Source organism: Poeciliopsis prolifica, unplaced genomic scaffold (assembly GCF_027474105.1).
Source record: "Poeciliopsis prolifica strain line A6 unplaced genomic scaffold, Auburn_PproV2 SCAFFOLD003, whole genome shotgun sequence".
NCBI lineage: Eukaryota > Metazoa > Chordata > Actinopteri > Cyprinodontiformes > Poeciliidae > Poeciliopsis > Poeciliopsis prolifica.
Window position 1 is genome coordinate 14298705 of NW_026562378.1, and position 16607 is coordinate 14315311.

Here is a 16607-nt window from a genome sequence, read left to right on the forward strand (position 1 = left end):
TGTGTTGAATAATTTATTTATTGATCAAGACTGAATGAGAGCATATACATGAAAAATCATATTTTATGATTCTCATTTGTTCTCCCATCAGGGTTCCAGCTTATTCCTCAGACTCTTTTCCCTAAAGGTACATAAAAAAAAACAATGAATAACTGATTGAAAAGTTGCAGCAACCTTTTAAAATGAAACTAACAGCATTCGCTTCTGTTGACCAAAGTGTTTTTGTACTATGTTAGCTCAATGACAGTGAATTTTACTTACTTTTCCAATCTCCCGACTCTTGGCCCTCAGCTTGTTGACCTGGGACTCTGCGATGTCAGCACGCTCCTGAGCCTCCTCCATCTCATGCTGCACCTTCCTGTATCTGGTCAGATGAGCGTTGGCCTGCTCCTCCTGGGAACAAATTAAATGAGCAATGTGATGTAAAACAATACTGAAAAATTTATTTTTGAAAGATGCATGCCATAGTGTATGTGAACTGAGCCAATGACGTACAGCTTCCTCAGCCTGTCTTTTATATGCTTTCACTTTCAGCTGCAGTTTGTCCACCAGATCTTGTAGTCTGACAATGTTCTTCTTGTCCTCCTCTGTCTGCAGATAGGAAGTGATAAATTTATTGTGCTGCATGCATAAGAAAAATCTGTAAAATGATAAAATGTGAAAAGCTTTCAACCTGGTAGGTGAGCTCCTTCACTCTTCTTTCATATTTGCGAACACCTTTGATGGCATCGGCTCCCCGTCGCTGCTCACTTTCAACTTCCCCCTCAAGCTCACGCACCTGATATATGAATAAGAATTGGGTTAAAAAACAAAGAGCATAACAAATAGGGATACAGTTATGTTAAAACCAAAACAACAAAACAAAGGAATACCCTGGCTTCCAGTTTCTGGAGCTGCTTCTTGCCTCCCTTCATGGCCAGATTTTCAGCTTCATCCAGACGGTGCTGCAGGTCCTTCACTGTGACCTCCAGGTTCTTCTTCATCCTCTCCAAATGAGCACTGGTGTCCTGCTCCTTCTTCAGCTCCTCTGCCATCATGGCAGCCTGAAGTTTTCACAAATTGGTTTCTTTTCAGCTTCCAGAAACAGACAGCTCTTGCACAGACACAAATTAAGATCACTTACATCAGTGATGGCCTTCTTGGCCTTCTCTTCAGCATTTCTTGCCTCTTGAACAGAATCCTCCACCTCACCTTGGATTTGTACAAAGTCAGACTCCAGCTTCTTCTTGGTATTAATGAGGCTGGTATTCTGTAATTAAACGCATGAGAAGTAAATATCAAAGACTGATTTATTGAAGTAGTATCTACACTTTTTAGATAAATACCTGAGAGTGCAGCAGTGCAACACGCTCACTTGCATCCACCAGCTCCTGTTCAGCCACTTTGCGGCTTCTCTCTGTTTGCTCCAGAGCAGCTCTGAGCTCCTCGATCTCAGCCACCATCAGGTTGTTTCTGCGCTCCACCATCGCCACCTGCTCCTTCATGTCATCCTGGCCTCTGAGGGCTTCGTCAAGATGAAGCTGTGCATCCTGAATTAAAAATGTTAGATATTAAGAAAAGTTTTAAACACTTGTAAAAGTGGGTTCTGTATTATAACTTTCTAACTGGCTGTACCTTAAGCTGTCCCTGGACGTTTCTCAGCTGCTTCTGGGCTTCTGCCGCCTGCCGGTTGGCGTGGCTCAGTTGTATCTCCTCATCTCCCTCTCCCCCCTCCATCTTCTTCTTGATTCTCAGGGCGTCGTTCCTGCTCCTGACCTCAGCATCCAGAGTACTCTGCATGGACTCCATCACCCTCTGGCTGTTCCTCTTGATCTGCTCGATCTCTTCATCCTTTTCTGCAAGTTTTCTGTCGATTTCACTCTTGACTTGGGTGAGCTCCAGCTGGACACGGAGAATCTTGGACTCCTCGTGTTCCAGGGTGGCCTGTATATTTGTGAAAAAGCTTTTAATGCCAATAGAAAAGTATTCAAATACATTTAATAGTCAAAAGTATAATCTTGAGTTGACAATTTTCCTCTACTTAAAGAGAAATGAAGTAGACGAAACAGAACTAACAATTTAAAGAACAAAATCATTTTACCTCTGCCTCCTCCAATGCTGTCTGGATTTCAGACTTCTCACTTTCCACAGTCTTCTTGCCTTTTTCCAGCTCATGGATTGTCTTCCCTGTCTCACCAAGTTGTTCAGTCAAGTCTGAGATCTCCTCTGTTAAATCAGAGACCAAACATAGTGTTTAGAAAGCTGAAGGAAATCTTGTATTGTGGAAACTCAGTCATTTGTCTTACGCTGCAGGTTCTTGTTCTCCCTCTTCAGAGTCTCCAGATGGTCCAGAGCTTCTTCATAAGAGTTTTTCATTTTGAACAGCTCAGTACTCATCGAGCGAGCCTCTTTCTGAGCTCCTTCCAGCTCAGCCTGGCTCTCCTCATACTTCTGCTTCCACTCTGCAAGAACCTGAAGGAATGACAAACTTGTTTTACTCCCTTCTTTTTGCATTACTTACTCTTGATGAAGCAAAAGATTTTGTACCTTGTCAAAGTTCCTCTGCTTTTTGTCAAGATTTGCAGCCAGAGCATTAGCTCTCTCCACATCGATCATCAGGTCCTCCACCTCACCCTGCAGCCTCTGCTTGGTTTTTTCCAGAGAGGCGCATTTTGCATTCACAGCCTCAATGGACTCTTCTGCATCCTGAAGACGCTGAGCGAGCTTCTTCCTGCAGAGAGAATGTTTGATTTAAAAAACCTGAAATTTCAAATGATCGTAAAAGTAAAAGTTAGACTTACTTGGCCTCTTCCAGCTCCTCTGTGCGCTGAATGGCATCAGTCTCATACTTGGTTCTCCACTGAGCCACCTCGCTGTTAGCCTTGGACATAGCGCGCTGCAGCTCAGCTTTGGCCTCCTGCTCCTCTTCATACTGCTCTCTGAGCAGATCACAGTCATGACGAGACGACTGCACCGCATGAGCAAGAGCATTCTTGGCCTGTCATCCAAAGAAGAACAGGATTAATAAATAATACTACTCATCTCTTGTCACTTTTAAGATATTTTGTTCATCTTTTTTCTCAGTAATTGTTACCTTGACTTCCTCCTCTATATGCCTTTTCAGCTCTTCAATCTGCTGTGTGTACGCTTGTTTGCCTCTGGTCAGCTGGGACACAAGAGCTTCTTTCTCGTCCAGCTGACGAGCAAATTCCCCTGTTCAAGAAAATTAATCAGCACAAGACAGAAAATCAGTTAACACATCACACTTGTGTAAAAGTGAGATGTTTAAGTCAGAGAAAGCACAGAGATGCAAGAAGCTATTCAAAAATAAAATGTATTTTTTATTTGAAAATGACTGTGGTTCACTCAGGTTGCCAGAGAGTGAGAGAGAGCAAAACTTTCAAGATATGTAAAGATAAAAAATATATATATAAATGAGTTTTAAGTCAGGACTTAAATGAAACTAAGGTTCATACCGTTTTCAGTTTGGAGTCGAGCTCTTTGTGCACCAATGTCATTCAGTTGACGAATATTCTCGTCATTCTTGGATTTGAGTTCACTCAGCTGATCCTCCAAGGTCCTGCACATTTTTTCTAGGTTTCCCTAATGAAAGGAAGCTGCACTGGTTAAACCAAATTGGTTATGATGTGATTGTGTCCATTGACATGTCCAGAATCCTCACCTTTGCTTTTGCAATGGACTCCATGTTGCTTGAGAGGTCATCAATCTCCATCTTGTATTCACTTTTCTCTTTCTCCAGCTTCTGTTTGACTCTCTGCAGGTTATCGATCTGCTCTCCCAGCTCCGCCACGCTGTCGGCCTGCTTCTTACGGAGAGATGCGGCCGTGGCCTCGTGCTGCAGGGTGGCCTCTTCAAGGTCACGCCGCAGCTTCTGAAACTCAGCCTCGCGCTTCTTGTTCATCTCAATCTGAGCTGCAGTGGCTCCTCCAGCTTCCTCCAGCCTCTCGCTGATCTCCTCAAGTTCCCTGGAGAGATCGGCCCTCTGCTTCTCCACTTTGGCTCGAGCTGCTCGCTCAGCCTCAATCTCCTCTTCTAGCTCTTCAATACGAGCCTGTAACAAACAAGGTTATGAGAAAAACATTTGAAGGACATTCAAATGATCTCTCATGTATCGAGTCACACCTGCAGCTCCTTTATCTTTTTCTGTAACTGGACTCCAAGTGACTGCTCATCCTCAATCTTGTTGAGGAGTTGGCTTATCTCAAAGTCCTTCCTGCAGGTAGGAAAGAAATTTTAGATAGTGTCTCAGCAGAATGTTTGTGAATGTTTTTTTTCCCTGTAAATTCTTACTTCTTAATCTTCTCGTCAGACTGCTGCTTGTCATTCTCCAGATCCATTATGGACTCCTGGGCCAATTTCAAGTCTCCTTCCAGCTTTCTTTTAGCTCGCTCAAGATCCATGCGGAGCTTCTTTTCTTGCTCTAGAGAGCCTTCAAGCTGATGATTGGATAGTTTTATTTTTCACAACATATATTTTATGGTACTAGATTGGTTGTCAGAGACACCTTTAATGCTTACATCATCCACTTGTTGCTCCAGTTTTGTCTTGGCTTTGGTCAGAGTGTTGACTTTGTCTTCCTCTGCCTGCAGATCAAGGTCTGCTGATGGGCCTCTTGGAGGGCCTTTTTCTCCTTTGTCAGCTTAGCAATGGTCTCATCTTGAGAAGCCATTTCCTCTGTGAGGTTTTTGACCTTTAAAGTGTTCCACAAATCTTAATGACTTCGACTGTTTAAATGTCTACAGAAAAGATTAACACCTTAATAAAGACCACAGTCTAACCTTGTTTTCAGTGGCATGTTTCTCTTTTTCCACTTTGGCCAGAGTCAGCTCCAAGTCATCGATGTCCTTCTTCAACTCAGAGCATTCGTCCTCGAGTTTTCTCTTCTTTGCTGTCAGCTCAGCATTGATCTCTTCTTCATCCTCCAGTCTCTCGGCCGTCTCTTTGAGTTTGGCTTCAAGCTGGATTTTCGCTTTGATGAGCCCCTCACACCTTTCCTCTGCATCAGTCAGGTTTTCACTTTCCTAAAAGCCAACAAGAGTCCTTTAGTTAATCAAATCAGTGGATGAATATGTGATAATCATTAGGCGAATCTAGGAAAATAATGACACTTACAGACTGTACTTGTAATAATAAATCATTCTTCTCTTGAAGAAGAGAAACCATCTTCTCCTCCAGTTCTTTCTTCTTAGCTAAAGCCTTTGTCAGATCATCTTTGGTCTTGGCAAAGTCTTCTTTCATTTGGGCCATCTCTTTCTCCGTCTCTGCACTCTTCAGCAGAGGTTTGATCTTGAAGTACAGCTTCATCCATGGCCAAGTCTTGACGTTCATGAATGCGCGGATGTTGTACTGGATGGTGAAAATGGCGTCTCTGAACAAATAAAACAGAAATTTAGCTCAAGTCTTGAATAGGCCTTTTTAAAAAACTTGAAATTCTCTGCAAATAAATTTCTATTACCGCCTCTCCATCATCTTGACAAATTCGCGCCTCATGAGGAATCCTCTGCAGACAGCCTGAGTCATTGTGACCAGCTCTGCCAGCTTTTCATCTCGCATCTCCTCCAGAACTCCCAGCAGTCCAGCCTTGAAGAACACCTGAACACGAAAAATATATTTAGGAATTTTAGAGATACAAAGTAGAGCCTTTAAAAGCATTGATAACTTTACCTTAGTGTGCCCAAACTTGTACTGAGAATGGTCAACATCAATAGAGCCCAAGAGTTTCTCAGAGGCCTTCTTGTTGTCAATGAATTGTCCCTCAGGGATGACGCTGGCATTCAACACTTTGTATCTAAGAGCAAAAATTCCAGACATCCAGTCAGTAAACCAACTTCAAAATTTATCATCCACCTAGCCACCTATCATCATATACCATAATCACTCTGACAACTTTAATACACTTGTTTTGTTGTTCTAAATTCAGTCATGGAAATTTCAAAACATCCGGGGCCACAAGTCTGAACAAATCTGAAGAGGAAAACCTGTTAAAATAATGAGAAATTCCTTTTTTTGTTCAACACTTTCAGAATCTCTAAAGGTAACAATTCATGCACCTCTGCTTGAAGTCACCATAGAGGATCCTACTGGGGAAACCTTTCCTGCAGATCCTGATACCCTCCAGTACACCGTTACACCTCAGCTGATGGATGACCAAGAAATTCTCCATCAGACCTGTGTCACAAAGATTGAATAAAATCACTTTTCTGAAAATAAAACAAGTAGAGCTCGCAGAATATATTAAACACTAACATACCTGGAGTCTTAGACTCATTGGGAATCAAGCAGCGCACAAAATGTGGATGTGTGCTCCTCAGATTGGTCATCAGCTTGCCCAGATTTTCCTAAAGACGAATGACAGGTTTCAGTTGACTGAATGCAATAAACAAAAATGCAAAAAGAGACAATCCTAAAGCTCACCCTGAACAATGCAGACACCGTCTGGAAGGAACCTCCCTTCTTCTTACCACCTTTCTTGCCACCACCCTCTCCTGTCAATAAAAAGATGCAATAGCAGAAAAACTTTTTGTATCTCATCACATCTTGAGAAATGTAACTGTAATGGATATGAAAACAATATATACCTTCTGCCGCTGCATGAGATGCATACAGGAAAGCCAGCAGCTTTGTTGAAGACTTCTGGTAAAGCTGGACCACCGTGTCATTCAGAGGATCCTTGTTCTTTTCCAGCCAACCAACAACATTGTAGTCCACAGTGCCAGCATAGTGGACCAGAGAGAAATGAGCCTCAGCTTTGCCTTTGGCTGGTTTGGGCTTCTGGAAGGGAGCACTTTTCCCCACATGTTGGTCATACAGTTTGCTCTTGAAGGTCATGTCTGTTGCCTTGGGGACAATACACTCCTCTTCAAGGATGGAGAAGATGCCCATTGGCTGTAAAAATAGCAAATAAAATTACTACAGTCAAGCAATGTCAAGGCATCAAAATGATTCTCTGTGTCGGTCAGTATGTGTCTGAGCTTGTTGCTGACCTTCTCAATGAGCTCAATGCATGCAGCCAAGTCCATGCCAAAGTCAATGAACTCCCATTCAATTCCCTCCTTCTTGTACTCTTCTTGCTCCAGGACGAACATGTGATGGTTGAAGAACTGTTGCAGTTTTTCATTGGTGAAGTTGATGCACAGCTGTTCCAAGCTGTTGAACTGTTGGAAGACAGACTGTTAGATATTTACTGTGCTGGTTCACTGACTTAAAGGTTAATCCCAACATTACTGACATCAAAGATTTCAAAACCAGCGATGTCCAAAACACCGATAAAGAAGCTCCTTGGCTGCTTGGTGTCCAACATCTCGTTGATTCTGACGACCATCCACAAGAACATCTTCTCATAGACAGACTTGCAGAGAGCACTCACTGCATTGTTGACCTGAATTTAGGCATAATATGCATCACATTAAGTTAGATGTTGACTTGAAATCAACGTATACAGAATAAAATAAACATCAAATTTTGGCAATCATTAATTTGTAGATCGTCTGAATTGATCACCTGGGGAACAGTTTGACCTTTGGTCACAAACTCATTCCCGACCTTCACGCGGGGGTAACACAAAGCTTTGAGCAAATCAGCAGAGTTCAGACCCATGAGGTAGGCGATTTTATCGGCCACTGAAAGAAAAGAAAATACTCAGACGTTCTTCAAGACGAAATCTGGAAGACATTGAAACTTCACTTTGTTTTATACCCTCAGTGCCATCAGGTTCAGCCTGCTCTTCCCTCTGCTTTTGCTTGAACTTCATGTTTCCGTGATGCATCACAGCTCCTGTCAGCTTGTAAATGTTAGCTTTTTCTTCTGCAGTGAAACCCAGGATGTCGATGGCAGTCTGTTTAATCCACCACAATTCATTTATCAGTATATAAAGTATATCAAAATTTTCAGAGACTTTTGAAAAATATATGTGTTTAAAGATGATTTTAAATTGAATAATTCTTACATCAGTGGCAATGAATTCTTCAATGTCATTGATGCTTTTGACAGTAATTTCACCCTGACTGATCATGGGATAGTCGTAGGGATTTGTGGTAATCAGGAGAGCCTCTAAAGGAAAAACAAAGTAAATCTCCGTAAATATCAATAAACTAATTCAGAAAATTATTCTATAAATAGCCTTTGGTAAGACTTTGTTAACTTGTGGAATAACTGCAGTATTCATTTGTTTCTCACCTATTAGCTCGGGTTTGTGGCCTGTTGTGAGCTGATAGAAGATGTGGTAGCTCCTCTCAGCAGACAGCTGGAATGTCACTCGAGATTTTTCCAGCAGATCTGTGTAGATTCACATAATCTATTTAAAAAAATGTCTTTTCAACTGTAAATATAAATGTGTAAGACGACTTAAACAGAAAGTTTTACATGTTTCAATATCAGCTGAAGCCAGCTTTCCAGTTGACCCAAAGTGGATTCTGATGAATTTTCCCTGTGTGGAAACAGGAAAGTGTTTTATTTGAATTGCTGACATTGATGCTTTCACCAAAGTAACAATAGACAGTTTCCAGTTGAACTCACAAAACGGGAAGAGTTGTCGTTCCTCACAGTCTTGGCATTTCCATAAGCCTCCAACAGTGGATTGGCTGCAATGATCTGATCTTCCAGTGAACCCTGGAGGTGACATTCATCTCATTAGTTGAACAGCTGCAGTTTGTATGTTTGTATCATTTCATTGTTTTGCAATGTCACTGACCTGCATTTTTCCAGGAAACTGGCTCAGATTTCTTTCCACCAGCTACTGCGATTGTCGCAAAGTACTGGATGACACGTTTGGTGTTCACAGTTTCCTGCACCAGATTCTCCACTGGTTTGAAGATGCACATTTTAATTAGAAGAATAGTGATGCAATTAATAATGAAAATACCTCAAAATATTTGGCACTTACGTAATCAGGATAGACTGGTTTTCTCTGTCTGTAGGATGGAAAATGATGCACAAATGTCAGATGTGGATGTTTGAGGTGAAACTTCTGTATTTTTATGCATTGATTATAGAAAATGTGGTACCTTGGAGCATGAACTGATAGGCGTTATCAGAGATGGAGAAGATGTGGGGAGGAGCCTCAATTCTCTTCTTCCCCCTGTATCCTGCAACAACCACTGCATCGTACACCGGCAGCCACTTATAGGGGTTCACAGTGACGCAGAACAACCCAGAGTAGGTCTGCAGGGTCACAGAGGATCATTCATGATGCATGTTTTCTTGCAGTCATCATCTGTTTCCACATTATATATTTAGGAAAACTTACGTAGATCATCCATGCTGCATATCGCTCTTTGAGGTTATACAGCACAGTGGGCTCGTTGAGGTGGGTCATCATGGCCATGTCCTCAATCTTGTCAAACTTTGGAGGGTTCATGGGGAAGATTTCGTCTTCCTTCACGGTGATACTCTGGTGTAGACAGAAAAGTGTTAGAGACAGAGGATGAATGCAGTTCTCACAACTTATTCTGGAGAATGCAACTAAAATGTCAGCTGTTCAATAGAGGATTTATCAAGAGAAACAGAGCAATAAAATCAAAATACTCAAGATTGTTGTCATTCTGACTGTAGATGCACAGTGTAATGACATATCTGCAACTGTCAGTATTTAGAAATGGAAAACGTGATACCCACCTTCCCACACAAAGTCTCCACAGTGGCTTTGCCGCCTTCTCTCTTCACCAGTTTTCCCTTTAAGTACATCTCGTTGGGCTCAGACACATAGTAAGCTGTTTTAGCATCAAAGGGAGCATTCTGGGCTTCAATTCGCTCTTTTTCTGGCTTGCGGAGGAATACGGCCGCAGGGCCAAAACACTCCATTTCCGCGTCCCCACTCATGATGACGGTTTACTGGAAGATTGAAGATGCAGTCAAATGCTTCAATTAATATGTGACAAAAATTCAAGAAGAAAATAACTGGAGTTTGACCGGTACCCCACAGATACTATTACATGAACAAATAAGTAATTCTAAGCTTTTTCAGGCAAAACAGATACATTTTTGCTAATAAAAACGAGATTAAATATGCCAGCATTTAATAGCATACATAATTGGAATTGATTTCATGACCCACACTCTGTTATTGAAATGATGCTGAGATGTAGGATTTTTGTTAGGAGGGACTGTTGGTCAGACTCATTGTACCATTTAAATGAACTATAAATTTAATTTCCTGTGCATATCTATTGTGAACTATGGAAATTAAAGGGATTGACATACATTATTAGAAAAAAACTAATTCACAAAATTATTGAAAAATGTCAGTAGAATTAATATACAATATTTAAAGTCTCAGGTGTTCAAAAAGCAAATACTTACTGCAGTAACTATACAATATAGAGTTTGAGACAGTTGCAGATTTCTTTCTTCTAGCATTTGGATACAATATTGAGTTAATTTCAGTGATCCAGTTTGTACCGCTTGGTAAATGTATTAAGGATTTCACATTGGGTTTTAAGGCAAAAGGGAATGAGACTTTCTTGCTTCCAAGGTTGGTAGATGAAATTACTCAAGAAGTTGTTATAGGAAAGTCGCAATATACTAATGTTACTATATTTTAATTGGAAAATTGTCAATATAATTTAAAATTATTGGATAGTAAGAAAGCTTTTACTGCTCAACAGCATAGAGGATGATGTCACTGCCTTTAAATCAGAAAGGGCATCAAAAACAATGTGTTTATGCCAACAGTTAAAGATATTAAAAATGTATTATTAATTAAAAGTCATTTGTATTGTGACCTGCTTTAAATTTTACTTATATTTCTAGCTGAAAATGTAATGATGTAGTTGCCATTCATAGAGACAAATACCAAGTTATCCAAAGTCATGCCACACATCTACAGGATGAGATGAATGTTGTACAAGTTAAATACTTGAAACACCACAAAGATGATGGGTGAGTTAGTGACCAAAGAATCACAACAGGAGTAATATCTAAAAAAATCCTCTGACAACGTAGAGCTGTGATACCAGTAATAGTTTACCTTCTCCTCTCGACCCAGAAGAACAGCTGAAGAGGGTCTTTAGGGGGTTCTGAAGAAAGAAATATTTCATTCAGTGGACTGTTCACAAACCTTCCTGTTGCAAAGACACTAATCTAGAGTAAATTGCTGGCAAACACCCTGGCAGTAAATGTCCATGCCCTGCATTGTTTTTTAAGCTATTGGCTCTCCTCCTGCTAATAAAAGCCTGTAACTCACCCACCTTGTCTGGTTGCCTGACAGTCCTTGGAGGCGTCCCTGCCTTCCTTCTTATATAGGCAGATCAGTGTTCACTCAGCACAAATCACCTTCTCTATTTGGTCATGTTGATTTGTCCTCTGATTGAGTATTTTTATGTCTCCAACTTGGCTTTGTCTGTTGTTTCTTTTTCTCCACAGACCAACACAACAGTTGACCACAAGTTGGACTCCTGGTACTTTAACGTAAAAAAACATCTGATACCAATGGCAAGATTTTAAAATGCAACTAAGACTGATATTAAACAAAAGAATGTGGTTTATTTCTTTTTATAAATGATATTTCATGTGTTTGCACCAGATAAATTAAGTTGGTTATTTGTTTTTTGTTATCAACTTATAAGATACTGTCAAATGTAATTTATGTTTTTACATGAGATATCATATCAGCTTCAGTAAATGATGAGAAGAGGTATTTGTCCTTCTTTGAACTATTTTTTAACTATCAGTGCAGCTTGACAGAAACTGCTTCACTGGAAGCTGGTTCTTAAACCGTACTCATACAAAAAGCACGTGTCAAACTTTTGCACGCAACATGCTCACAAATTATTTCAATTTTAGCAATTCTGTCATTGTTTTGGTCTTTAGTATAATCTCCTTTATGCATCCCGACACTGCAGAAGATCAGCGCTCAGCTGTGGAGAAGCTCTCATGTGTCACTGGTATTCTGCGGCAGAAGCCTTGCAAGTCTTTCCCGTGACAAAGGAGCAGAGTTGGACCTAACAGTTGCTAATCTAACAACTTGTGGAAACGATGATACCTCCTGATTGCGAGAAACAAAGGCCGAGGTCCTTGTTTCATTATATCCTGAACTTAATTGAATTTGTGCAGGGATGAAGGACAATAGGAAGTGGAACAGTATTTTTATTTATAGCCATCCAATTTGATGTCTTCTAAGAATACATGGAGTGGATCGAATATCAAACACACAAAAGTGGTATTAAGTGGAAAATATTTGAAATAGTTTTTGCACAAAAAATCTATTACATAATTGAAGCAATAAAACTCAGTAAATAAGTAACGGTTTGGTTAAATTGATACATTTTAAAATCACAAAGTTTCTCCATCCCTCTAACATTGCAGAATAACCTGCTAAAGCCTTTAATTATCTCATCATAACCAGCATTTGGTTACTTGCCAAAGGCTGTATAACAAAGGCAGTGGGATAAAATTACACTTAGAGACGGAGTACGTCTATCGAAATGTTTCATTGAAAACTATGTCACAATGTAACACACAGTGTGTTTCACTTCATTAGGACAGCAACCACGATGGAGTTATAGTCCAACTTTTCTTCAGGTGGAAGTTGCAAAAACTTTTAAAACTCTACCCAAAAAAAAATGGTTTCCATGACGTAAATTATTGAGACCACGATTAAAATCTTTTTTAGCCCTTTTTCAGAGAACAATTTCTTTCTCTTGAATATTTTATCTATAAAAAACAAACACAAACAACAAATTCTAATAAAAATGATGATTCAAATTCTCACAGAAGATAACATACAATTTTACTTTAGCTTGAAAATATAATTTAACAGCTTATCCCACTGAAAAGAAATGTTTTCATAAATATCAAATATTTTCATCAATAATTTAAGAAATAAGGCAAATTTTGAGCTAAATGACAAGAAGCATTTATATTATGTCAGTCATGTTTTATTACGTTTACTGTTTCATAAAATGCCTACAGTTGAGTCATTGTTGAAATTGCTCTAAAATACTGCAGTAATTTTCACTATTATTGTACAATTGAAATAAAGTTGAGATTGAACTTCAAAGAGTAAAAGTTACCATTGTGTTGCTTGTTGTAACAAAAAGTTATTTTTTCCGCATTTTCTTTAAATTACCTTTAAATCCAGCATCAGAAGCATATATTTTTTCAAATTATACAATAAAAAATGTTTATAAACCTACTTTCTGTCATTATTGGGGCAGATTATAATCGTACCCGTTAACCAGGAACATGTGAAGGGTGCATTTCATTTATTGGGGATGTTAGGATATAAAGAAAAGTAAATCAATATATTAAATCATAACTGAATAATTTGCCGCTGTGGTATTTAACACAGCAAGAGGATTCTTACTGACAACTTGAGCAGATCTTTGTGCTCTGTCTTTCTTAAGAAATCAAACCTTTCTTAAGAAAACCAATGAGAACCAGTAAGAAAAATATTTACATCTGACATCCTGTTTACAAAACAAATAATAGATCCCGATAATAAATCTACTATGGGATCCCATCGACCCCATTATAGATCCCACCATGTCACGATTTAATAGATGAAGAAACATTCCTTCTTGAACTTTGGATCTTTGCTTTAATGCCACTGTCAAGGTGGCTTTGTTTGCACTTGGCAAACTTAGAAGTGCATCACTGAACCAATGACACCAAGGTAACTAAATCTTGTAACTGCAAAACCAGCTACTATCATCACTCCTCCACTACCGTGCTTGACAGATGGCATGTGCTCTCTGTGCTTTGCTGCATCCTTGTGGATTTCGTCAAAAATGGTGCATTGTATTCAGATGCAACTTTGAAAAACACATAAGCCAGGTCTCCATACTCCTTATTGTGAGAAGAAATGTTACTATAGTAAACCTTCAAAACCTTCAACAACAAAGTTAGACTTTCATTATTGTTGTTAAACTTTAAAACTCACCCGACTATCTGAGACAAGTCTAAGATGTAACTCTGAAGGTTTGTTCTTTGGTTAAATATTCTCTGGCAATTGTCATTTCTCTAAGATGTTTCCTACTTTTTAATAATTCTTCTGCGTAGAAAGATCAATTTTATTGTGTAAAGGAGGAATTATGATTTCTTTAATCAGCGGCAACTTGTTGCTGCTTTCACTGTAAAAGCCAATGTCAGCAACAAAGCTATACTTAGTTTTTTATATATCTTCTTGATTTTGATATTATTTTGGAAACTGAATTAATCTTGTTAGATTTTATGTTATTTTTAAAACCTGGTCAAGAGCAGAGTATGTTTGATCAATTTTGGATATTGAATTGCAATCAGAATTAGCTTTATTCACAAAGTTTGTGCACAAAAACAAAGAATTTCACTTTGGTTCCAGTGTGCTTTCAATAAAGAAATTTGAAATATAAATATATATAAAAGGATGGTATATTTTCTCTTAAAGATGATGGGCAAATTTCTAAAACTAGAAAAAGAGGGGACTAATAGTCTTCATTTCACTGGTTAATGTGTGGAATAGAGAAGGGAAAAACATTAACAAAACCTTTTTTGACACCATTAAATGTTTAAACTACATTTTCATTAAAATCTTCATTTTTGTTTCACTTTTAACTCTTTGTAGTTTTTCCATACATATATTTTTGCACTTATCAATCAGTGGAGAGGATCCTGACTCAGTGCTTCAAAAAGTCAAAGATCACAAACTAAAAGCTCCTTCACCCTTCATCTCTTCAAAGACTGTTTGGACATTTTTGAAGTTTTTGACCACAGAGCAGCATCTATTCGTGTGCTGCTCCTGACACAGCTGCTGGCTCCTCAGGAGGCTCTGAGTATATTTGAGAGGCAGTACAATGTGAGGTCCAATATGGAGTCTTTGGGGCAACAGGTGATTTAGATTTGTTTCTCAAGACAAGTTGTCTCGTGGGTGTATTTTTAAACTCTTTCTTTAAATGGTCACACAGATGATCTGAAGACAAGGCCAGGCATGCAGCTTGACCTTTCCTTAAGTCAAGTGTTTGTTCCCTGTGCCAGACAAGGAGGGTATCATGTTATACTATGGGTGATAGTTTGCATTCTTTCCCCTCTGTAAGATGACACTGAAATGGCAAAGAAGGGTCGAGGGCATTAGAAGCTAAATGCTGAGGATTTCACACCTGACAAAATAGCCTTATATATTCAATAAAAATGTGATACTTGATCTCATATGCCTCCTGGCCGCGCTTATTTGGAAGAAACACAAATATAGCCATCTCCTCAGCTATGCACTCAGGCCTCAGCTATTTGTTTGTCACACAAGGCTTTTAGTGGAACAGCCTTTGATATAAAACACAAGCATCCTCAGTTGTCTCAGTCTTATAAATGTTGGGAGGATGATTTAACGTCTGTACTGCACATATGCTTTTGTTGACTGAAAACATAAAATATTCTGAATTTAAAATTCATTTTTGGGCTTAAAAGCTTTCGAAGACTTAAAATTAGGGATAGGGTTAGGGTTAACCTTTACCCTAACCCAAGGTCCTTCAGTCTATTGAGGGATATTTAAGCACAACATTTTTCATCCACCTGGCCGATCAGTCAAAGTCCCAACTGGTAGAGAATCTGATTAGGTTGATGGTAATGGGGTCTTCCAACCCTAAAGGAGGTCATTGTTACTAAAGAGTAAGTGGCAAAATATAACAGGAAACCTGCAAAAAAAATGGTTCAGCAATAGTCAGGTTTGGCTGGATTTCCAAAAGATTACACTTATTGATATTTCAGAAGGGATTAATATTTTTTTACATGCTGCAATGAAGTAAAATATGAATAAAAATACAATCATCTACTATGTTTTCTCATATAGTAGATGAATCTCACAATTTCAAATTTGTAAATACATTCAATAGGAAATAGCCCACTTATTAAGAATGTTTAAGAATGTATTATTCTTAAACTTTTATTGCTCTAAAATATTAAGAATAATACATTTAAAATCATCTTGAGCTCTTTTAAAGTTAAAATATTGATTTATTTGGAATTAAAAACAGACTACTTTCTAGTCATAGAGGGGGAAATCTTTGTAGTTTGATGTGTCTACTATTTGTGTGTGAGCTGAAGTCCTGTTTTATGACCAGCATTAGAGCAACATTTTTAATTCTGTGTGATTTCTGCCAAGCTCCAAAACTGAAGCTTAACCCTTCCAGTCTTCAGGTGTTTGCTCTGAGTCTGGGCTGCCAACTGAGAAAATCAGTAACGATAACCTGCAGCCGAATCAAATCGATCATTTGAATAAATAAATTTAGGTCAATTTAATTGTTTTCTTATTGAAATACCATGAAACTAGATGTGCTAAATACATATTGTACAAAAAATCATGGTGTTATGCAGATGTGTCAGTGACTGGTAGAGTCATAATATCTCAGGCTTGCTGAAACCAATCGTGCCTGAGCTATGAAATTCACCTGCTTTATCTGAGTTACAAGTATTACAAAAATTGTCTTTCCCAACATAAACTCTCATTCATTGTATTTGTTAGCTGTGACTAGCTCCCACATTTGGATAGTTGGTTTTAAATTAAGAATAAACCATTTTCTGCACTGATGCACAGCGATTTCTTAACCTCTGTCTTCAAGACATCAAAGCGTCAGACTCGGCATGCACACAGGCTTCAGGGAGTCTTGGGTGTCTAATGGGTCTATTTTTAGGCTGGAAACTTG

At 38.9% G+C, this 16607-nt stretch overlaps 1 pseudogene; it reads right to left on the bottom strand.

Moving 5' to 3' along the window:
• Positions 1 to 11012, bottom strand: LOC129353204 (myosin heavy chain, fast skeletal muscle-like; annotated as a pseudogene).
• Positions 11013 to 16607: the final 5595 nt, after the last annotated feature.